This window comes from Bombina bombina, unplaced genomic scaffold (assembly GCF_027579735.1).
Source record: "Bombina bombina isolate aBomBom1 unplaced genomic scaffold, aBomBom1.pri scaffold_1220, whole genome shotgun sequence".
Lineage (NCBI taxonomy): Eukaryota > Metazoa > Chordata > Amphibia > Anura > Bombinatoridae > Bombina > Bombina bombina.
In genome coordinates this window covers 32,854-57,700 of record NW_026512399.1, presented here as the reverse complement: position 1 = coordinate 57,700, position 24,847 = coordinate 32,854, and the positions used below count along the sequence as shown (strand labels likewise).

General features: G+C 42.8%; 1 long non-coding RNA gene across 1 annotated transcript in view; it reads right to left on the bottom strand.

Moving 5' to 3' along the window:
• The window catches only part of LOC128644272 (uncharacterized), a 29,491-nt gene extending 13,898 nt beyond the window's left edge, over positions 1–15,593 (bottom strand). The window contains exon 1 of the long non-coding RNA XR_008399971.1: positions 15,460–15,593. This is a non-coding gene — a long non-coding RNA (uncharacterized LOC128644272). The remainder of the gene's footprint in view (positions 1–15,459) is intronic.
• Between the last annotated feature and the right edge of the window lie 9,254 nt (positions 15,594–24,847).

Below are 24,847 nucleotides of genomic sequence, written 5' to 3'. Positions count from 1 at the left end.
TAATCTGATCGTACAACGATTTGTGCATAAGTACCCAGGCTTACAGGACATCCTGAAGCAGGCCAGGAAGGTGTGTGGCAATTTGAGGCGTTCCTACACGGCCATGGCGCACTTTTCCGATATCCAGCGGCGAAACAACATGCCAGTGAGGCGCTTGATTTGCGACAGCCCGATACGTTGGAATTCAACACTCCTAATGTTCGACCGCCTGCTCCAACAAGAAAAAGCCGTTAACGAGTATTTGTATGACTGGGGTGCTAGGACAGCCTCTGCGGAGCTGGGATTTTTTTGCCACGTTACTGGGCGCACATGCGCAATGCCTATAGGCTCATGCGTCCTTTTGAGGAGGTGACAAACCTAGTCAGTCACACCGAAGGCACCATCAGCGACATCATACCATTTGTTTTCTTCCTGGAGCGTGCCCTGCGAAGAGTGCGTGAAGAGGAAGAGTTGTGGTCACCATCACCACCAGAAACAGCCTTATCAGCATCGCTTGCTGGACCAGCGGCAACGCTGGAAGAGGATTGTGAGGACGAGGAGTCAGATGAGGAATGTGGCTTTGAGGAGGAGGAGGAAGACCAACCACAACAGGCATCCCAGGGTGCTCGTTGTCACCTATCTAGTACCCGTGGTGTTGTACGTGGCTGGGGGGAAGAAGATACCTTCAGTGAGATCACTGAGGACGTGGAACGGACATGAGTAGCTCGGCATCCAACTTTGTGCAAATGGGGTCTTTCATGCTGTCGTGCCTGTTGAGTGACCCTCGTATAAAAAAGCTGAAGGAGAACGACCTGTACTGGGTGTCCACACTACTAGACCCCCGGTATAAGCATAAAGTGCCTGAAATTTTACCGAATTACCGCAAGTCGGAAAGGATGCAGCAGTTCCAAAATAAATTAAAAAGTATGCTTTACACAGCGTATAAGGGTGATGTCACAGCACAACAGGAATCTAACAGGGGAAGAGGTGAAAGTAATCCTACGACTTCCACGACCACGCCGGCAAGGACAGGACGCTTTACAGACGTGTTGTTGATGGAGGACATGCGGAGCTATTTAACTCCTATGCATCGCCACAGCCCTTCGGGGTCCACCCTCAGAGAACGACTCGACCGACAGGTAGCAGACTACCTCGCCTTAACTGCAGATCTCGACACTCAGAGGAGCGATGAACCCCTTGACTACTGGGTGTGCAGGCTTGACCTGTGGCCTGAGCTATCCCAATTTGCGATAGAACTTCTGGCCTGCCCCGCTTCAAGTGTCCTGTCAGAAAGGACCTTCAGTGCAGCAGGAGGTATTGTCACTGAGAAGAGAAGTCGCCTAGGTCAAAAAAGTATAGATTACCTCACCTTTATTAAGATGAATGAGGGATGGATCCCGAAGGGACTGACATTGGGCGATACATTCGAGTAAAAAAGGCCTGATGAGATGAGCTGCCTTGGGCTAAAAATGGTCCACACGCTGCTGTATTTTATCTTCGAATGCCGGATGACTTGGGTGACTTATCCACCACCAAATAGGGTTCAAGCCACAATGTTTTAGGGCACTTTCTGCCTGGGAAACAAACATCAATTTTTCTGGCTGCTGCTACAGCGGCGGCTGCAACAATACCTAATTTTTCAGGCATGTGTACATGCCTAATTTTTCTGGCCTCTGGTGCAGCACTGTGGCTTCAAAAACCAAACCAATAAAAAAGGCACATAACAGGGATTAAACTGATAGGAATAGTACTAGTTAACACACCACTCCTATCTGGTGGCACATTAGATTGCACGCGCAGTGCCCCAAATTTGAAGTAGGAGGACCGAGCAAGCATCTTTTTCCATCTCCCGGTTCCTAAAATCCATGCCATATACACGTCCCCTGATAGGGGACGGAACAGGGATTAAACTGATAGGAATAGTACTACTTAACACACCTTATAATAACGCAGAGAGAGGCAAATGGGGAGTTTGCGGTTGTGCAAATGGACTGTTTGCGGTAGTTTGCGGAGCGTTAAAGGGACAGTCTAGGCCAAAATAAACTTTCATGATTCAGATAGAGCATGTAATTTTAAACAATTGTCCAATTTACTTTTATCACCAATTTTGCTTTGTTCTCTTGGTATTCTTAGTTGAAAGCTTAACCTAGGAGGTTCATATGCTAATTTCTTAGACCTTGAAGCCCACCTCTTTCAGATTGCATTTTAACAGTTTTTCACCACTAGAGGGTGTTAGTTCACGTATTTCATATAGATAACACTGTGCTCGTGCACGAGAAGTTATCTGGGAGCAGGCACTGATTGGCTAGACTGCAAGTCTGTCAAAAGAACTGAAAAAAGGGGCAGTTTGCAGAGGCTTAGATACAAGATAATCACAGAGGTTAAAAGTATATTATTATAAATGTGTTAGTTATGCAAAACTGGGAAATGGGTAATAAAGGGATTATCTATCTTTTAAAACAATAAAAATTCTGGTGTAGACTGTCCCTTTAAACGGGGAGTTTGGTCTGTTACTGTGAAGCGGGCGTAACCCTTACACTACCTGATCGATACAACACCTGATGTTTTAAAGCACGTTATTCCAAACAATTTAGGAATGTTAGGTGATTTATGCCCTTTATGGCTTAAAACCAGACTCTGCATCAACTATGTAATTTTCCATGGGAGTTTTGCCATGGATCCCCCTCCGGCATGCCACAGTCCAGGTGTTAGTCCCCTTGAGACAACTTTTCCATCACTATTGTGGCCAGAAAGAGTCCCTGTGGGTTTTAAAATTTGCCTGCCCACTGAAGTCAATGGGGGTTCTCCCGGTTCTCCGGTTCGCAAGGAGAGCGTTTTCACTGTTAGCTGTCTGGGTCTAGGAGGTGATGGTTGCCCCAGCCATTGAGATTATAAAGGTGCTGTTTTTTGAATAAAAGCGTTTTTTTTTTTTTCTTCTGTCCTTCTGTGGATATATCTTAGCTATGGAGGACTCTGATACTACATTACAAGGTTCCGCTCCTTCTGTACTGATTAATAATTCCTGTTTATATTTTGAGGAGGCCGTGGTTTGCTCGCCTGCTCAATTTTGTTTCATTTGCCTAAGCACTGTTCTAAAGTCTAAGAAGGGAGACAAGCCTGCTAATACTCATAGTGCTATTAGCCCCTCTGAGCCGTCTACCTCTCAGGAATCTGTGTCCCGAGAGACTACCCTTTCCACACTACCCGCTCCCGTCCTTTGGCGATGAGAGAAGTATCTCAGATACTAGAGTGGGCAGAGACTCACAGATGTACGCTGTCAGCGATCCACATTCCGGGTGTGGACAACTGGGAAGCGGACTTCCTCAGCAAGCAATCCTTTCACCCAGGGGAATGGTCTCTCCACCCGAGCTGTTTGCAGAGATATGCAGCGAGTGGAGGACGCCGGAGATAGATCTCATGGCATCCCGCCTCAATACCAAACTACCCAGGTACGGGTCGAGGTCAAGGGATCCTCAGGCGGAACTGATAGATGCCCTATCAGTACCATGGAGGTTCAGACTCGTATATCTTTTTCATCCATTACTGCTTCTCCCTCGTGTGGTGGCTCGCATCAAGCAGGAGCGAGCATCAGTAATTCTGATTGCTCCATCATGGCCACGAAGGACGTGATTTGCAGATCTGGTGGGGATGTCCTCATCTCCTCAGTGGAGGTTACCTTGTCGCAGAGATCTGCTGATACAAGGTCCCTTCGTACATCAAAATCTAGATTCTCTGAGGCTGACTGTGTGGAGATTGAACGCTTAGTCTTAGCCAAGAGATGGTTTTCTGAGAGTGTTATCGACACTCTAATTCAAGCTTGTAAGCCAGTTACTCATTGTAGCTACCTTAAAGTGTGGAGGACTTACTTTAACTGGTGTGAAGAGCATGGCTTTTCCTGGCATAGGGTTAAGGATGCCAGAATTTTATCTTTTCTCCAGGATGAACTGGAGAAGGGTCTATCTGCTAGTTCCTTGAAGGGACAGTTATCGGCCCTGTTGATGTTACTGCACAAGAGATTGGCTGAGCTTCCAGATGTGCAGTCCTTTGTTAAGGCTCTGACTAGGATCAGACCTGTGTTTAGATCTGGGACTTAGCCTTGGAGCCTCAATCTTGTTCTTTGTGTTTTGCAGCAGGCTCCGTTTGAGCCTATGCATACTGTTGACATTAAATTGTTATTTTGGAAGGTTCTTTTCCATTTAAAGGGGAGGAGAGTCCACGGCTTCCTTCATTACTGTTGGGAATTAAGAACCTGGCCACCAGGAGGAGGCAAAGACACCCCAGCCAAAGGCTTAAATACTTCCCCCACTTCCTTCATCCCCCAGTCATTCTTTGCTTTCATCACAGGAGGATGGCAGAGGAGTGCCGGAGTTTTGGAGTAGTCTCTTATGGAGGGTAGTACTCTTTGCAGTGGGACTGGAGTTTTAAGTAGTCCTGTCAGTCTCTTAGTGAGGGCCTGGGTGAAAGTTAGAGTCCAGAGATGCAGGAAGCTTCTTTCTGAGAAACCATCCCGACTCAGATTAACAGCTCCTCAAGCAATCAGCGTTGTCGAACTTCGCTTCGCTGCCTGCTTTCTTCTCTCAAGTCCATGGCGGAGGCGATGCTACTATTCTCACACTTGAAAGGCCGTGTTCCTGTTCCACAGTGTAGATTCTGGTAAGATCGTTTCATGTTTTAAATTGATGATGATGATAATGATGATAACATAGAAGACAGGGTCACAGTGTGGCGCCTTTTTATCTTTACAGAATTAAGGGTTAATATTCCTGGAAGGGGGATTATTGAACGGGGGGTTATACATAATATTGTTTATTGTGTCATTGCTGCGTTATGTGCAAGATGAGGCTCTGGCAATGTGTAGAACTTTCAGGCAATTTTGGCACGTTTTCCCTAGTGCAGGGGCGGCCTGCCACGCATTCCATGTAACTGGGTGTGGCCATTGGTGGTATATAGGTGCCTTTTTAATAACTAAAGTTAGTCTAGCCAAGCGCGCAAGCCACGCGTTGGAAGGCTCTCCTTCCTTAATAAAGTCTCATTCCTGTGTTTATTGTGAGGAGGTTCTGGTAGATCAGCCAGCTCAACTATGTTCCACATGCCTTGATAAAGTTACAACATCTAAAGGTAAAGGGATGTCTAGTACTACTGAGCCGTCCACTTCTGAGGGTTCTTCGTCCCGGGAGGTGCGTTCCCTACATTCATCTCCGATTGCATATGCAGCACCCCGGGGTCCAACCATTACTCCTTCAGGAGAGATTCTTTGGCCGTCAGACTTTGCGGACCAGCTGGAATCAGTGGTTTCTAAGGTGATCCATTCCCTACCACGTTCTGCTAAGCGCAAGCGTAGGGTGTATCAGGGCGGCTCGACCCAGGGTATGTCCTCGCCAATGGCAGATCTAGAGGCTCTTTAAGAGGTTGAGGCCCTCTCCGACTCTTCGGAGGAGGCCCATTCTGGGTCGGAGTCCGTGTCATCTAAGCCTCCTGCTGCGGAGGAGCCTGGTTATAGGTTTAGGATAGAAAATGTGTGTTTTCTGCTGCGACAGGCACTTGCTACTCTGGAGGTTCCGGGTTCCTAAGAACCCAGAGGAACCGGCGATTCCTAAACTTGACAAGGTGTAGGTGGCGCCCCAGTCTTTACCGGTCCCTGTTAAGATGGCAAATATTATTAAGAATGAATGGGAGCGATTAGGGTCACTTTTCCCCTTCTTCTTTTAAGAAACTATTTCCCGTTCCGGATTCTCAGCTTGAGTTGTGAGGGACCATTCCCAAGGTTGATGGGGCTATCTCTACGCTCGCGAAGAGGATAGTTTGTTGTTTAAGGAGCACATGGATAAAAAGCTAGAAAACATGTTAAGAAGGATGTTTCAGCACACAGGGTTTGTTTTTCAGACTGTAGCGGCCGTGGCGGCGGTCGCCGGTCCTGCGACATATTGGTATGAATCCCTGTGTGACATGGTCAAAGGGGAATCATCCATCGATGAGATACAGGAGAAGATTAAGGCGCGAAGGTCGCCAATTCTTTTATCTGTGATGCCAATATGCAAATTATTCGCCTGAATGCTAAGGTATCAGGTTTTTCGGTCTTAGCGCGCAGGACTCTGTGGCTAAAATCGTGCATGGTCTGCATACATGACCTCCAAGTTGAGGCTGTTGTCCCTGCCTTTTCCAGGGAAGATCCTGTTTGGTCCAGGATTGGATTTGATCATATCCACAATTACGGGAGGGAAGGGAGTTTTCCTTCCACAGGATAAGAAGGCCAAGCCTAAGGGATCTACTTTTCGTCCCTTTCGTGCGGACAAGGCCCAGCGCCAGCAACCCGCCGCGAAAGCGGATCAGTCCAAGGGATCTTGGAAGCTGGCTCAATCTTGGAACAAGTCTAAGCAGAGGAAGAAGTCCGCCGAGTCTAAATCAGCATGAAGGGGCGGCCCCCGACTGGTCTCAGGGGGCAGATTATCTCAATTCTCAGTCGATTGGTTGCAGGATGTTGAGGACCCTTGGGTTCTAGAAGTTGTCTCCCAGGGTTACAGGATAGGGTTCAGATACCATCCACCCGAGGACAGATTCCTCCTGTCAAATCTGTCTTCAAGACCAGAGAAGAGAGAGGCCTTTCTGTAGTGTGTGAGAGATCTCGCCTCTCTCTGGGTCATCGTTCCAGTACCCCTAGCAGAGAGGGATCTGAGGTACTATTACAATCTTTTGTGGTTCTAAAGAAGGTTCTGACCGATTCTGGACCTAAAGTGTTTGAACAAGTTTCTGAGTGTTCCATCGTTCAAAATGGAAACGATCAGATCTATTCTGCCCCTAGTTCAAGAGGGACAGTTCATGACAACTATAGATTTTAAGGACGCTTACCTTCATGTGCCAATTCACAGGGACCACTTCAGGTTCCTAAGATTTGCGTTTCTGGACCAACACTTCCAGTTTGTGGCCCTTCCTTTTGGTCTGGCGACGGCCCTGAGAGTCTTCACAAAGGTTCTGGAGGCGCTGCTGGCAGTGGCCAGATCCAGGGGCATTGCGGTGGCACCTTACCTGGACGACATCCTAGTTCAGGTGCCGTCGTTCAGCTTTGCAGAGGATCATTCAAGGGCTCTTCTGCTCCAATCTCACGGTTGGAAGATCAACTCAGGAAAGAGTTGTTTGGAATGGTACAAGGAAGGTGGTCCAGGGAGGAGTCTCTCCTTCCGATCAACATCCTAGAACTGCGAGCAATTTACAATGCTCTGAAGGCATGGCCTTTTCTAGAGTCGGTCAGTTTCATCAGATTCCAGACCGACAACATTACCTCGGTGGCTTACATGAACCACCAGGGGGGTAAGAGGAGCTTCCTCGTGAGGAGGGAGGTGTCTCGGATTCTGGAGTGGGCGGAGTCCCATGGCTGCTCGCTCTCAGCGATTCACATTCCAGGTGTGGATAACTGGGAAGCAGATTTTCTCAGCAGACAATCCTTCCATACGAGGGAATGGTTTCTTCACCCCGAGGTGTTTGCGGAGATTTGTGTCAGATGGGGAACGCCAGAGATAAATCTTATGGCCCTTCCTTTTGGTCTGGCGACGGCCCAGAGAGTCTTCACAAAGGTTCTGGAGGCGCTGCTGGCAGTGGCCAGATCCAGGGGCATTGCGGTGGCACCTTACCTGGAACGACATCCTAGTTCAGGTGCCGTCGTTCAGCCTCGCAGAGGATCATTCGAGGGCTCTTCTTTTTCTGCTCCAATCTCACGGTTGGAAGATCAACTCAGGAAAGAGTTCCCTGGTTCCCAGCAACAGGGTAGAGTTCCTGGGTACGATAAAAGACTCTATGTCCATGAAGATATTTCTCACAGATCGGTGGTGCAGGAAGCTTGCGTCCACCTTTCGTGCCCTTCAGTCCACCTCAAGCCCGTCGGTGGCTCAGTGTATGGAGGTGATAGGTCTCATGGTGTCGAGCATATCTCATGGTGTCGAGCATAGATGTCATCCCATTTGCCAGGTTCCATCTAAGACCTCTTCAATTGTGCATGTTGAGACAGTGGAACGGCGATAATTCATATCTATCACATCTGATATCCATGGATGTTCAGACTCGGAACTCCCTCTCTTGGTGGACCCGTCCGGAGCAACTGTCCATGGGGACATCCTTCTTGAGACCGTCCTGGGAGATTGTGACCACGGACGCCCGTCTGACAGGATGGGGAGCTGTTTGGGGTGCCAGAATGGCATGAGGAAGGTGGTCCAGGGAGGAGTCTCTCCTTCCGATCAACATCCTAGAACTGTGAGCAATTTACAATGCTCTGAAGGCATGTCCTTCTCTGGAGTCGGTCAGTTTCATCAGATTCCAGACCAACAACATTACCTCGGTGGCTTACATCAACCACCAGGGGGGTACGAGGAGCTTCCTCGCAATGAGGGAGGTGTCTCAGATTCTGGAGTGGGCGGAGTCCCACGGCTGCTCGCTCTCATCGATTTTTTCTCAGCAGACAATTCTTCCATACGGGGGAAAGGTCTCTTCACCCCGAGGTGTTTGCGGAAATTTGTGTCAGATGGGGAACGCCGGAGATAGATCTTATGGCATCCATACTCAATTGCAAGCTGCCTCGATACGGGTCGAGGTCCAGGGATCCTCAGGCAGAGCTGACAGATGCCTTAGTGGTTCCTTGGGGTTTCAGCCTAGCTTACATTTTTCCACCGCTACCACTTCTACCTTGTGTAGTGGCATGCATCAAACAGGAGCAGGCCTCGGCCATTCTGATTGCTCCTTCGTGGCCGTGGAGGACGTGGTTTGCGGATCTGGTGGGGATGTCATCCTCTCCGCCATGGAGGTTACCCTGTCGCAGGGATATGCTGTCACAGGGCCCCTTTCAATATCGAAATCTAGATTCTCCGAAGCTGACTGCGTGGAGATTGAACGCCTAATCTTAGCCAAGAGAGGCTTTTCTGAAAGTGTGATTAATACCCTAATTCAGGCAAGGAAGCCAGTCACTCGTTGCATCTACCATAAGGTGTGGAGGACTTATTTGTCCTGGTGTGAGAAGCTCGAATATCCTTGGCACAAGGTGAAGGTATCCAGGATTTTGGACTTTCTCCAAGAGGGGTTAGAGAAGGGTCTTGCCACTAGTTCCTTAAAGGGACAGATTTCAGCATGATCTGTTTTGTTGCATAGGAGACTCGCTGAGCTCCCTGACATCCAATCTTTTGTTCAGGCTCTGTCTAGAATTAGACCTGTCTTTAGACAGTCGGCTCCACCTTGGAGCTTAAACTTAGTCCTTAAGGTCTTGCAGAGGGTTCCGTTTGAACCTATGCATGGCTATTGCATCGGCACGCAAATTATCTGAGCTAGCTGCCTTGCAAAGTGATCCTCCTTATCTGGTGTTTCATGCGGATAAAGCTGTTCTTCGCATTGGGTTGGGGTTTCTCCCCAAGGTGGTGTCTAAACGTCACATCAATCAGAAAAAAGTTGTTCCTTCCTTGTGTCCTAACCCTTCTTCTTCTAAGGAGAGGTTACTTCATAACTTGGATGTGGTTCGTGCCTTGAAGTTCTATTTTCAGGCTACAAGAGATTTCAGACAGTCTACATCTCTCTTTGTGGTGTATTCTGGGAAGCGCAAGGGGCAAAGGGCCTCTGCTACTTCTTTGTCCTTTTGGTTGAGGAGTTTGATTCGCTTGGCTCATTCTACTAGAGCTGTGGCTTTGTCTTGGGCCTTTAAGAATGAGGCTTCTATGGAGCAAATTTGTAGGGCGGCTACCTGGTCCTCCTTACACACTTATACAAAGTTTTACAAATTTTACATTTTTGCTTCTGCGGAAGCTGTTTTTGGGAGAAAGTTTTTGCAGGCTGCGGTGCCCTCAGATTAGGGTCCGCCTTTTGCCCTCCCGGTTTCATTCAGTGTCCTCTAGAGCTTAGGTATATGTTCCCAACAGTAATGAATGTTTTTTCCGTGGGGCGGACCTAAATTTAATCATCTTCTGAAATTATCAGGTAAACATAATTTATGTTTTTTTGTTTGCTATTGCCTCTGCGCGTACAGTTTCTGAGATTTCTGCTTTGCAATGTGACCCCCCTTATCTTGTTTTCCATGCTGATAAGGTGGTTTTACATACTAAATTAGGGTTCCTCCCTAAGGTAGTGTCGGATCGTAACATTTATCAAGAAATTGTTGTTCCTTATTTGTGTCCTAATCCATCTTCAGCGAAGGAAACGCTTGCTTCATAATTTAGATGTGGTTCGTGCCTTGAAGTTCTATCTTCAGGCTACTAAGGAATTCAGACAATCTTCCTCTTTGTTTGTATACAGGGAAGCATAAGGGGCAGAAGGCTACCACGACTTACCTATCTTTCTGGTTGAGGAGTGTCATCCGCTTAGCAGGACGACAGCCTCCTGAGAGGATTATGGCTCATTCCACTAGAGCAGTGACTTCCTCCTAGGCTTTAAAGAACGAAGCCTCTATAGATCAGATTTGTAAGGCGGCTACCTGGTCCTCCTTACACACTTTTACTAAGTTTTACAAGTTTGATGTGTTTGCTTCGGCTGAAGCAGCTTTCTGGAGAAAAGCTTTCGGGGAAAAAAATTAACACTTTATTATGTCTCTGTTCCCCCACCCCCACTGAGAGCATGAGTTGTTCTAAACTTTTTTCTATACATAGCTTTTCTATAACCAGTACTTATGTATTTAAATGAACAGTATACGTGGGGGGATACATCAGGGTAAGGATCAGGGAAAGGTAGCTATTTAAAATAACAAAATATAAAGGAGTTATTTGTTAACAATTTAGTACACTTTAGCCGGGCAAATTCTCTTTTAATAGGAGCGAGATAAATAACCAGCGCTTACAAGTGGAGCCTATGGAAGCACGCTCTCTTGAGCGCAAAGCTTCCGTGCAATGCGAACACGAGGTCATATTTGCATTGCACCTAACTTGTAATACCAGTGCACATTTGCGTGCGCTGGTATTACTATGTGGAGCGCAAATATCGCTTTCGCAGAATCGATAATTTTAGCTCCACTTATAATTTAGAACTAAATGGGAGAAGGAAATACAGTACAGGTGGCCCTCGTTTTACAACGGTTCAATTTACACCGTTTCAGAATAACAACCTTTTTTTCCAGTCATGTGACTGCTATTGAAAAGCATTGAGAAGCAGTGCATTTATTAAAATAGCCAGTAGGTGGAGCTGTCCGCTTGTGTTGCAGAAAAGCCAAGCAAGCTGAAATGAATCAGTTTAACCAGACCTGAGCTATCAAGCAGGAACAAGATCTTCCTGTCTATAACTCAGTCCAGATTGGAATGCATAGAAAAAACTGTTTGCAGAAAAATGCAAGTGAAGTCTGTGTTGTGTGATTATTTTATTATGTTTATAATGTTGTTTAGCAAATGTTTTTGTTAATTTAACTTAGTTTAATTATATATTCTGTGTTGTATGATTATTTTATTAAGTTTATAATGCTGTCTAGCATTTAACGTCTTCATTTCAAAGCTTTTAAAATAAATGTATTAGGTGTTACTTACAACAATTTTGAGAGGGGCCTGGAACCTAACCCCCTCACTTCCCAATGACTTACATTATAAACTGGGTTTCAATTTACAACGGTTTCGATTTACAACCATTCCTTCTGGAACCTAACCCCGGCGTAAACTGAGGGCTACCTGTACTCTATATACAATGATCTATTTTTGAAAAAAGTATGGCATGTTGCGATGTGGTGACCCAAACAAATATATATTTATTTATATATAGAGCTTGTGAAATAAAGGGTATTTTTTTTTAATACAGCATTAGTTCATGATTCAGATAGGGCATGTAATTTTAAACAACTTTCCAATTTACTTTGTTCATATGCTTGAAGGCGACCTCTTATCTGAATGCATTTTGACAGTTTTTTTACTAGTTTGTGTGTCATATAGATAACATTGTGCTCATGCACATGAAGTTACCTAAGAGTGAGCACTGATTGGCTAAAATGCAAGTTGGAGAAAAGAACTGAAATAAGGGGGCAGCCTGCAGAGGCTTAGATACAAGGTAAAAAGTATATTAATAGAACTGTTAGTTATGCAAAACTGGCTAATGGGTAATAAAGGGATTATCTATCTTTATGAACAATAAAAAAAAACAGTTGATCTAACCTGATCTAACGTATATCTATCAAAATCAATAAAATTTGGTCCAGCTTTCAGTTGAGGGGGGGCTAACCCAGTGATCACCCCTCCCTCGCACACAAACTAGGATTGTGAATACCGCCTCTTGCGTGATAGATCTAACAAAAAAAACAGTTGATCTAACGTATATCTATCAAAATCAATAAAATTTGGTCCAGATTTCAGTTGAGGGGTGGCTAGCCCCCCCCCCTCATTAAAAATGTAATATCTCAGTAATTAGACTAGATCCAACAAAACTTTTGGCTGATCAAACCTGATCTAAAGTGGAGCTATCATAATCACAGACATCCCAACTCTCCCTGAAGTTCAGGGAGTCTCCCTGATTGTAATTGCGGCTCCCTGATGCCAGCAAATGGAATGCAATCTCCCTGAAATTCCAAGTACCATGATCCAATGTGGCCCAAATCCAGAAAAGTGTTTCTTTAAGGAATGCCTTTAGTTGCTGGGATGTTATAGAACCCTTAACCCCTTAATGACCACAGCACTTTTCCATTTTCTGTCCGTTTGGGACCAAGGCTATTTTTACATTTTTGCGGTGTTTGTGTTTAGCTGTAATTTCCCTCTTACTCATTTACTGTACCCACACATATTATATACCGTTTTTCTCGCCATTAAATTAACTTTCTAAAAATACCATTATTTTCATCATATCTTATAATTTACTATAAAAAAAATTATAAAATATGAGGAAAAAATGGAAAAAAACACACTTTTTTTAAATTTGACCCCCAAAATCTGTTACACATCTACAACCACCAAAAAAAAAACATGCTAAATAGTTTCTAAATTTTGTCCTGAGTTTAGAAATACCTAATATTTACATGTTCTTTGCTTTTTTTGAAAGCTATAGGGCCATAAATACAAGTAGCATTTTGCTATTTCCAAACTACTTTTTTTCAAAATTAGCGCTAGTTACATTGGAACACTAATATCTTTCAGGAATCCCTGAATATCAATTGACCTGTATATATTTTTTTTTAGAAGACATCCCAAAGTATTGATATAGGCCAATTTTGGTATATTTCATGCCACCATTTCACCGCCAAATGCGATCAAATACAAAAAATCGTTCACTTTTTCACAAATTTTTTCACAAACTTTCGGTTTCTCACTGAAATTATTTACAAACAGCTTGTGCAATTATGGCACAAATGGTTGTAAATGCTTCTCTGGGATCCCCTTTGTTCAGAAATAGCAGACATATATGGCTTTGGCATTGCTTTTTGGTAATTAGAAGGCCGCTAATTAGTGCAGGGGTTAATTAGGGAGCTTGTAGGGAGCTTGTATGGTTAATTTTAGCTTTAGTGTAGTGTAGTAGACAACCCAAAGTATTGATCTAGGCCCATTTTGGTATATTTCATGCCACCATTTCACCGCCAAATGTGATCAAATACAAAAAATCGTTCACTTTTTCACAAATTTTTTCACAAACTTTCGGTTTCTCACTGAAATTATTTACAAACAGCTTGTGCAATTATGGCACAAATGGTTGTAAATGCTTCTCTGGGATCCCCTTTGTTCAGAAATAGCAGATATATATGACTTTGGCGTTGCTTTCTGGTAATTAGAAGGCCGCAAAATGCTGCTGCGCATCACACGTGTATTATGGCTAGCAGTGAAGGAGTTAATTAGGAAGTTTGTAGGGAGCTTGAAGGGTTAATTTTAGCTTTAGTGTAGAGATCAGCCTCCCACCTGACACATCAGACCCCGTGATCCCTCCCAAACAGCTCCCTTCCCTCCCCCACCCCACAATTGTCCCCGCCATCTTAAGTACTGGCAGAAAGTCTGCCAGTACTAAAATAAAAGCTTTTTGGGGGGTTTAGGTTTTTAAAAAAAAAATAAAAAAAATTCTTCTGCTGTGTAGGACCCCCCTTAGCCTCCAACCTCCCTGATCCCCCCCAAAACAGCTCTGTAACCTTCCCCATCTGCCTTATTGGGGGCCATCTTGGGTACTGGCAGCTGTCTGCCAGTACCCAGCTTGCACAAAAAAGGGCTTTTTTTTCTTAGTTTTTTTTTTTCTGTAGTGTAGCTTCCCCAACCCCCCCCCCCCACCCACCACAAACCCCCACCACCTCATTGATCGTTTTTTTTTTTTAACTTTTTTTTAACTGATTGCCCTTTTAAACCTTTATTTTACACTTTTTTCTGTAGTGTAGCGGTTCCCACCCGCTCCCTCCCCGTGCACGCGCCCGCCCCCGCCCGTCCGTGCGCGCCCCCCGGACATCCCCGCCCACGATCCCGCCCCCCTCCACATCTCCAGGGCCATCGATGGCCGCCACCCGCCTCCCGGTACTGCTCCCACCCACCAACGAAGGAAGCCACCGATCTCCGGTGCAGAGAGGGCCACAGAGTGGCTCTCTCTGCATCGGATGGCTTCAAAAGGTTATTGCAGGATGCCTCCATATCGAGGCATCACTGCAATAACCGGAAAGCAGCTGGAAGCAAACAAGATCGCTTCCAGCTGCTTTCCACACCGAGGACGTGCAGGGTACGTCCTCAGGCGTTAACTGCCTTTTTTTTGAGGACGTACCCTGCACGTCCTCGGTCGTTAAGGGGTTAAAGCATTCATCAGTAACCAAACCCCCCCCCCCTGATTTTAATAAAATAAAACACAAATACTACCTTATTTACTGCATGTAATTAAACTTCGCATTCTAAAATATTTAAGCATTCAACAAGCGTACGATCACTGGAAAATAGGTTTGATGTATGTGATTGTGCAATAAAGCTACTTTTTTTAATGTGAGTTTAGTGGGAAGCTACTTTAATAATAAGTCTCTATCTTATTTAGGGTTTCAAGGTGTCCAATATATAACTGGGAGGGGGGGGGTGGCGGCGCAGTAGGTGAAGCCACCTCCCTGAAATGAGCTTTTGCAGGTTGGGATATCTGTAATCAGTAACATGTTAGCCCCCTGAAAAAGATTGTTAATATTTCATATTTTAGAGTAGATCTAATGAAAAAAACAGTTGATCTAACCTGATCTAACAAAGATCTAACAAATGGAATGATCGTTTGTTAAAATTTTGAATATGGGGGGCTAACCCGGGTGAGGTAACAAGTGCAATAGAAATAAATCATAGAGTTGCATATAAACTAAACTAACACCCATAACAAGAAGTGCTGGAAAATGATTTATTTAGTTTTTAATTTGAGTGACATTTATAACAAAAATGCTTGCTTATTCAGTAAAACATTTCTTATTAGCAAATATGTATGGTACAGCCTTTAATAGTCTTAAGAAAGTGCAAACAATAAGTGTCTGATTATAGCTGGACTCCACCCAGTACCTTATACACAGATATATAACACTAAAGAGGCTTTCTCTGCCTCAAACATACACAGCCCCCTCCTAAGTACCTTATATACAGGTCTGTCACACCTCCCCATAGCCTGCTGCTTTATAAACACACACAGACCTCCTTTGGTGCAGTATATGTCAGAATTTAACACTATACAAAGGTGCTGTTTACTTTTGTGAATGCTGATCAGCTAGTTCCCTTCCAGCAGAAAGACTTATGATGTCACAAGTCACATGACTGCTGAGAGCACAAGGGACTGATAACAGGAAGTAGCTGGACGGCTTTGTGCATCTTCTATTTGTACCATGTGATCGCTGCAGTTATGTAGTTATTGTACAAACTGTTGCAAAACTCAGAACTCAATAAGGTCATGTAAGTAACTAATCAGTGTGTCTGTGTATAAAGCACTGGGGGGATATGGGGAGTGGTTATAGAGAGTCAGACTCAGTCTGTTTAATACTAAATATATCTGTATAAGCTACTGCAGAGGATGTTATGTGAAAGGCAGATTACCATAAAGTTATATATCTGTATATAAGGTGCAGGGGAGGGGGCTGTGTATGTGAGGCAGAGGGAATCTCTCTTTAATATTATATATCTGTATATAAAGTACTGGAGAGGGGCTGTGTGTGTGATACAGAGGGAATCTATCTATAATATTATATATCTGTATATAAAGCACTGGAGAGGGGCTGTGTGTGTAATACAGAGGGAATCTATAATATTATATATCTGTATATAAGGCACTGGAGAGGGGCTGTGTGTGTGATACAGAGGGAATCTATAATATTATATATCTGTATATAAAGCACTGGAGAGGGGCTGTGTGTGTGATACAGAGGGAATCTCTATAATATTATATATCTGTATATAAAGCACTGGAGAGGGGGCTGTGTGTGCAGTACAGAGGGAATCTAGCTATAATATTATATATCTGTATATAAGGTGCAGGGGAGGGGCTGTGTGTGTGATACATGAATTGAATTCAAATAGGCAATACTCTCTTCACATCCCTCTGACATTCACTGCACACTGAGAGGAAAACCGGGCTCCAGCCTGCTGCGAAGCGCATATCAACGAAGAATCTAGCACAAACTTACTTCACCACCTCCACGGGAGGCAAAGTTTGTAAAACTGATTTGTGGGTGTGGTGAGGGGTGTATTTATAGGCATTTTGAGGTTTGGGAAACTTTGCCCCTCCTGGTAGGAATGTATATCCCATACGTCACTAGCTCATGGACTCTTGCTAATTACATGAAAGAAATTGGTAATGCTTGTCTAGAAAAGAGAATCTCAGGAACGGATAGTGATCTGGATTAATAGGAATATGAAGATATGCATCCTGTAAGTCTATTGTGGACATATAATGCCCTTGCTGAACAAAAGGCAGAATAGTCCTTATAGTCACCATCTTGAATGTTGGTACTGTTACATAACGATTCAAGACTTTCTTTGGAACAGTCTTGGCGCGGACTTTTTTGGCGCAAAAAAATTCTTTGTCATTTCCGGCGTCATACTTGTCGCCGGAAGTTGCGTCATTTTTTGACGTTTTTGCGCCAAAAATTTAGGCGTCACCGGATGTGGCGTCATTTTTGGCGCCAAAAGCATTTAGGCGCCAAATAATGTGGGCGTCTTTTTTGGAGCTAAAAAATATGAGCGTCATTATTGTCTCCACATTATTTAAGTCTCATTGTTTATTTGCTTCTGGTTGCTAGAAGCTTATTCATTGGCATTTTTTCCCATTCCTGAAACTGTCATTTAAGGAATTTGATCAATTTTGCTTTATATGTTGTTTTTTCTATTACATATTGCAAGATGTCTCAGATTGACCCTGAATCAGAAGCTACTTCTGGAAAATCGCTGCCTGATGCTGGATCTACCAAAGTTAAAGGGACAGTTTACTCAAACATTTTCTCCCCTTTAATTTGTTCCCAATGATCCACTTTACCTGCTGGAGTGTATTAAATTGTTTACAAGTAGCTCCTTTACCCTTATATTGGCATTTGAAATTGTTGATTTAGCATGTGGTATCCCAACCTATTCTGAAAGTTTGTGGCCGCGCGTACCAGCTATAGATAAGCTTTGTAAACACAGCCAGCAGAAGAAATTACACTCCCAGTGGGATATAGCAGAGATAAGGTAATAAAATGTTGATTTTCCATTGTTCTCTCAAAGTACTGGTGATTGTTTTAAGGACAGATATAAGATAAAGAAGCAGGTATATTTGCACAATGTGATACAGTAATGAGATCTGATTATATCTACAAGCTCAACCCATTTTATTAGGTTGTGGCTTCAAAACACAAAATCAGAGCTTTAATATACACAAATAAGCCTAAAAAGGCAAATTTTCATACATTTTTTTACTCTGCAGTTGGTAAAAAAGCAATTGTAAATACATTAAGGGAAAAACTATTTTACAGTATACTGTCCCTTTAAGTGTATTTGTTGTAAACTTGTGATAACTGTTCCTCCGGCTGTTGTTTGTGATGAATGTCATGACAAACTTGCTAATGCAGATAATATTTCCTTTAGTAATGTTCCATTACCTGTTGCTGTTCCATCAACATCTAATACTCAGGGTGTTCCTGAAACATAAGAGATTTTGTTTCTAAATCTATTAGGAAGGCTATGTCTGTTATTCCTCCTTCCAGTAAACGTAAAAGGTCTTTTAAAACTTCTCATTTTCCAGATGAATTTTTAAATGAACATCATCATTCTGATTCTGTTTCTGATAATGATTTTTCTGGTTCAGAGGATTCTGTTTCAGAGATTGATACTGATAAATCTTCATATTTATTTAAAATGGAATTTATTCGTTCTTTACTTAAAGAAGTCTTAATTGCATTAGAAATAGAGGAATCTGGTCCTCTTGATACTAAATCTAAACGTTTAAATACGGTTTTTAAACCTCCTGTAGTTATTCCGGAGGTTTTTCCCGTTCCTGATGCTATTTCTGAAGTAATTTCCAGGGAATGGAATAATTTGGGTAATTCATTTACTCCTTCTAAACGGTTTAAGAAATTATATCCTGTGCCATCTGACAGATTAGAGTTTTGGGACAAAATCCCTAAAGTTGATGGGGCTATCTCTACTCTTGCTAAACGTACTACTATTCCTACGGCAGATAGTACTTCCTTTAACGATCCTTTAGATAGGAAAATTGAATCCTTTCTAAGAAAAGCTTACTTATGTTCAGGTAATCTTCTTAGGCCTGCTATATCTTTGGCAGATGTTGCTGCAGCTTCAACTTTCTGGTTGGAGGCTTTAGCACAACAAGTAACAGATCATAATACTCATAGCATTGTTAATCTTCTTCAACATGCTAATAACTTTATTTGTGATGCCATCTTTGATATCATTAGGGTTGATGTCAGGTATATGTCTTTAGCTATTTTAGCTAGAAGAGCTTTATGGCTTAAAACTTGGAATGCTGATATGTCTTCTAAGTCAACTTTGCTTTCCCTTTCTTTCCAAGGTAATACATTGTTTGGTTCACAGTTGGATTCTATTATTTCAACTGTTACTGGGGGGAAAGGAACTTTTTTACCACAGGATAAAAAATCTAAAGGTAAATATAGGGATGCTAATCGTTTTCGTTCCTTTCGTCACAATAAGGAACAAAAGCCTGATCCTTCCCCTACAGGAACGGTATCAGTTTGGAAACCATCTCCAGTCTGGAATAAGTCCAAGCCTTTTAGAAAGCCAAAGCCAGCTCGCAAGTCCACATGAAGGTGCGGCCCTCATTCCAGCTCACCTGGTAGGGGGCAGATTACAATTTTTCAAAGAAATTTGTATCAATTCGATTCACAATCTTTGGATTCAGAACATTGTTTCACAAGGGTACAGAATAGGCTTCAAGATAAGGCCTCCTGCAAGAAGATTTTTTCTTTCTCGTGTTCCAATAAATCCAGTGAAGGCTCAAGCGTTTCTGAAATGTGTTTCAGATCTAGAGTTGGCTGGAGTAATTGTGCCAGTTCCAGTTCTGGAACAGGGTCTGGGGTTTTACTCAAATCTATTCATTGTACCAAAGAAGGAGGATTCCTTCAGACCAGTTCTGGATTTAAAAATATTGAATCGTTATGTAAGAATACCAACATTCAAAATGGTAACTATAAGGACTATTCTGCCTTTTGTTCAGCAAGGGCATTATATGTCCACAATAGATTTACAAGATGCATATCTGCATATTCCGATTCATCCAGATCACTATCAGTTTCTGAGATTCTCTTTTCTAGACAAGCATTACCAGTTTGTTGCTCTGCCGTTTGGCCTAGCAACAGCTCCAAGGATTTTTACAAAGGTTCTCGGTGCCCTACTATCTGTAATCAGAGAACAGGGTATTGTGGTATTTCCTTATTTGGACGATATCTTGGTACTTGCTCAGTCTTCACATTTAGCAGAATCTCATACGAATCGACTTGTATCGTTTCTTCGAGAATATGGTTGGAGGATCAATTTACCAAAGAGTTTGTTGATTCCTCAGACAAGGGTAACCTTTTTAGGTTTCCAGATAGATTCAGTGTCCATGACTCTGTCGTTAACGGACAAGAGACATCTGAAATTGGTTTCAGCTTGTCGAAACCTTCAGTCTCAATCATTCCCTTTGGTAGCTTTATGCATGGAAATTCTAGGTCTTATGACTGCTGCATCGGACGCAATCCCCTTTGCTCGTTTTCACATGCGACCTCTTCAGCTTTGTATGCTGAACCAGTGATGCAGGGATTATACAAAGATATCACAAGTAATATCTTTAAAACCGAATGTATGACACTCTCTGATGTGGTGGACAGACCACCATCGTTTAGTTCAGGGGGCTTCTTTTGTTCTTCCGACCTGGACTGTGATCTCAACAGATGCAAGTCTGACAGGTTGGGGAGCGGTATGGGGGTCTCTGACAGCGCAGAGGGTTTGGGAATCTCAGGAGGCGAGATTACCAATCAACATTTTGGAACTCCGTGCGATTTTCAGAGCTCTTCAGTCGTGGCCTCTTCTAAAGAGAGAGTCGTTCATTTGTTTTCAGACGGACAATGTCACAACCGTGGCATATGTCAATCATCAAGGAGGGACTCACAGTCCTCTGGCTATGAAAGAAGTATCTTGAATTCTTGTATGGGCGGAATCCAGCTCCTGTCTAATTTCTGCGGTTCACATCCCAGGTATAGACAATTGGGAAGCGGATTATCTCATTTGCCAAACATTACATCCGGGCGAATGGTCTCTTCACCCAGAGGTATTTCTTCAGATTGTTCAAATCTGGGGACTTCCAGAAATAGATCTGATGGCTTCTCATCTAAACAAGAAGCTTCCCATGTATCTGTCCAGATCCAGGGATCCTCAGGCGGAAGCAGTGGATGCATTGTCACTTCCTTGGAGTTATCAACCTCTTCCGTTAAGACCAGACCTTCTATCACAAGGTCCTTTTTTCCATCAGGATCTCAAATCCTTAAATTTGAAGGTATGGAGATTGAACGCTTGATTCTCAGTCATAGAGGTTTCTCTGACTCCGTAATTAATACTGTGTTACAGGCTCGTAAATCTGTGTCTAGGAAGATATTTTATCGAGTCTGGAAGACTTACATTTCTTGGTGTTCTTCTCATCATTTTTCTTGGCATTCTTTTAGAATTCCTAGAATTTTACAGTTTCTTCAGGATGATTTGGATAAAGATTTGTCTGCAAGTTCCTTGAAAGGTCAAATCTCTGCTCTTTCTGTTCTTTTTCACAGAAAGATTGCTAATCTTCCTGATATTCATTGTTTTGTACAGGCTTTGGTTCGTATAAAACCTGTGATTAAGTCAATTTCTCCTCCTTGGAGTTTGAATTTGGTTCTGGGGGCTCTTCAAGCTCCTCCGTTTGAACCTATGCATTCGCTGGATATTAAATTACTTTCTTGGAAAGTTTTGTTTCTTTTGGCCATCTCTTCTGCTAGAAGAGTTTCTGAATTATCTGCTCTTTCTTGTGAGTCTCCTTTTCTGATTTTTCATCAGGATAAGGCGGTTTTGCGAACTTCATTTAAATTTTTACCTAAGGTTGTGAATTCTAACAACATTAGTAGAGAAATTGTGGTTCCTTCATTGTGTCCTAATCCTAAGAACTCTAAGGAAAGATCGTTGCATTCTTTGGATGTAGTTAGAGCTTTGAAATATTATGTTGAAGCTACTAAAGATTTCCGAAAGACTTCTAGTCTATTTGTTATCTTTTCTGGTTCTAGGAAAGGTCAGAAGGCCTCTGCCATTTCTTTGGCGTCTTGGTTAAAGTCTTTGATTCATCATGCTTATGTTGAGTCGGGTAGAACTCCGCCTCAAAGGATTACAGCTCATTCGACTAGGTCAGTTTCTACTTCCTGGGCATTTAGGAATGAAGCTTTGGTTGATCAGATTTGCAAAGCAGCAACTTGGTCTTCTTTGCATACTTTTACTAAATTCTACCATTTTGATGTGTTTTCTTCTTCTGAAGCAGTCTTTGGTAGAAAAGTACTTCAGGCAGCTGTTTCAGTTTGATTCTTCTGCTTATAATTTCAGTTTTTTTCATTATAAGATTTAAACTTTGTCTGGGGTGTGGATTATTTTTCAGCAGAATTGGCTGTCTTTATTTTATCCCTCCCTCTCTAGTGACTCTTGCGTGGAAGATCCACATCTTGGGTATTCATTATCCCATACGTCACTAGCTCATGGACTCTTGCTAATTACATGAAAGAAAACATAATTTATGTAAGAACTTACCTGATAAATTTAATTTCTTTCATATTAGCAAGAGTCCATGAGGCCCACCCTTTTTGTGGTGGTTATGATTTTTTTTGTATAAAGCACAATTATTCCAATTCCTTATTTTTTATGCTTTCACACTTTTTTTCTTATCACCCCACTTCTTGGCTATTCGTTAAACTGATTTGTGGGTGTGGTGAGGGGTGTATTTATAGGCATTTTGAGGTTTGGGAAACTTTGCCCCTCCTGGTAGGAATGTATATCCCATACGTCACTAGCTCATGGACTCTTGCTAATATGAAAGAAATGAATTTATCAGGTAAGTTCTTACATAAATTATGTTTTGTTGCTCTTCCTTTTGGCCTAGCGACAGCTCCAAGGATCTTTTGAAAGGTTCTCGGTGCCCTACTCTCTGTAATCAGAGAGCGGGGTATTGCGGTGTTTCCTTATTTGGACGATATCTTGGTACTTGCTCAGTCTTTACGTTCTGCAGAATCTCACACAAATCAACTAGTGTTGTTTTTTCAAAGACATGGTTGGAGGATCAATTTACCAAAAAGTTCTTTGATTCCTCAGACAAGGGTAAACTTTTTAAGTTTCCAAATAGATTCAGTATCCATGACTTTGTCTCTAACAGACAAGAGACGTCTGAAATTGGTTGCAGCCTGTCGGAACCTTCAGTCTCAATCATTCCCTTCAGTAGCTATGTGCATGGAGGTTTTAGGTCTCATGACTGCAGCATCGGACACGATCCCCTTTGCTCGTTTTCACATGAGACCTCTTCAGCTTTGTATGCTGAACCAATGGTGCAGGGATTATACAAGGATATCACAATTAATATCCTTAGATGCCAATGTTCGACTATCTCTGACTTGGTGGTTAGATCACCATCGTATAGTTCAAGGGGCCTCTTTTGTTCGTCCAACCTGGACTGTGATCACAACAGATGTGAGTCTTTCAGGTTGGGGAGCTGTCTGGGGATCTCTGACAGCACAGGGGGTTTGGAAATCTCAAGAGGCGACATTACCAATCAATATTTTGGAACTCTGTGCGATTCTCAGAGCTCTTCAGTTTTGGCCTCTATTGAAGAGAGAGCCGTTTATTTGTTTTCAGACAGGCAATGTCACAACTGTGGCATATGTCAATCATCAGGGTAGGACTCACAGTCCTCAAGCTATGAAAGAAGTATCCCGGATACTTTTGTGGGCAGAATCCAGCTCCTGTCTAATTTCTGTGGTCCATATCCCAGGTATAGACAATTGGGAAGCGGATTATCTCAGTCGTCAAGCTTTACATTCGGGAGAGTGGTCTCTTCACCCAGATGTGTTTTTTCAAATTGTTCAGATGTGGGGGCTTCTAGAAATAGATCTGATGGCATCTCATCTAAACAAGAAACTTCCCAGGTACCTGTCCAGGTCCAGGGATCCTCAGGCGGAAGTAGTGGATGCATTGACACTTCCTTGGAGTTATCAACCTGCCTATATTTTTCCGCCTCTAGTTCTTCTTCCAAGAGTGATTTCCAAGATCATCATGGAGCAATCATTTGTACTGCTGGTAGCTCCAGCATGGGCTCACAGGTCTTGGTATGCAGATCTTGTTCGATGTCCAGTTGCCAACCCTGGCCACTTCCACTAAGGCCAGACCTTCTATCTCAAGGTCCGTTTTTCCATCAGGATCTTAAATCATTAAATTTGAAGGTATGGAAATTGAACGCCTAATTCTTAGTCATAGAGGTTTCTCTGACTCAGTGATTAATACTATGTTGCAGGCTCATAAATCTTTCTAGAAAGATTTATTATCGAGTTTGGAAGACTTACTCTTGGCATTCTTTTAGAATTCCTAGAATTTTACAGTTTCTTCAGGATGGTTTGGATAAGGCTTTGTCTGTGAGTTCCTTGAAAGGACAAATCTCTGCTCTTTCTGTTTTATTCCACAGAAAAATTGCTAAGCTCCCTGATATTCATTGTTTTGTACAGGCTTTGGTTCGTATCAAGCCTGTCATTAAATCAATCTCTCCTCCTTGGAGTCTTAATTTGGTTTTGAAGGCTTTACAGGCTCCTCCGCTTGAGCCTATGCATTCTTTGGACATTAAATTGCTTTCTTTGAAAGTTTTGTTTCGTTTGGCCATCTCTTCTGCTACAAGAGTTTCTGAATTATCTGCTCTTTCTTGTGAGTCTCCTTTTTCTGATTTTTCATCAGGATAATGCAGTTTTGCGGACTTCATTTAAATTTTTACCTAAAGTTGGGAATTCCAACAACATTAGTAGGGAAATTGTTGTCCCTTCTTTGTGTCCACATCCTAAGAATTCTTTGGAAAGATCTTTACATTCTTTGGATGTGGTGAGAGCTTTGAAATATTATGTTGAAGCTACTAAAGATTTCAGGAAGACTTCTAGTCTATTTGTTATCTTTTCTGGTTCTAGGAAAGATCAGAAGACTTCTGCCATTTCTTTGGCATCTTGGTTAAAGCTTTTGATTCATCACGCTTATTTTGCGTCGGGTAAATCCCCGCCTCAGAGGATTACAGCTCATTCTACTAGGTCAGTTTCCACTTCCTGGGCTTTTAAGAATGAAGCTTCAGTTGGTCAGATTTGCAAAGCAGCAACTTAGTCTTCTTTGCATACATTTACTAAGTTCTACCATTTTGATGTTTTTTTTTCTTCTTCAGAAGCAGTTTTTGGTAGAAAAGTTCTTCAGGCAGCTGTTTCAGTTTGATTCTTCTGCTTATAATTTCAGTTTTT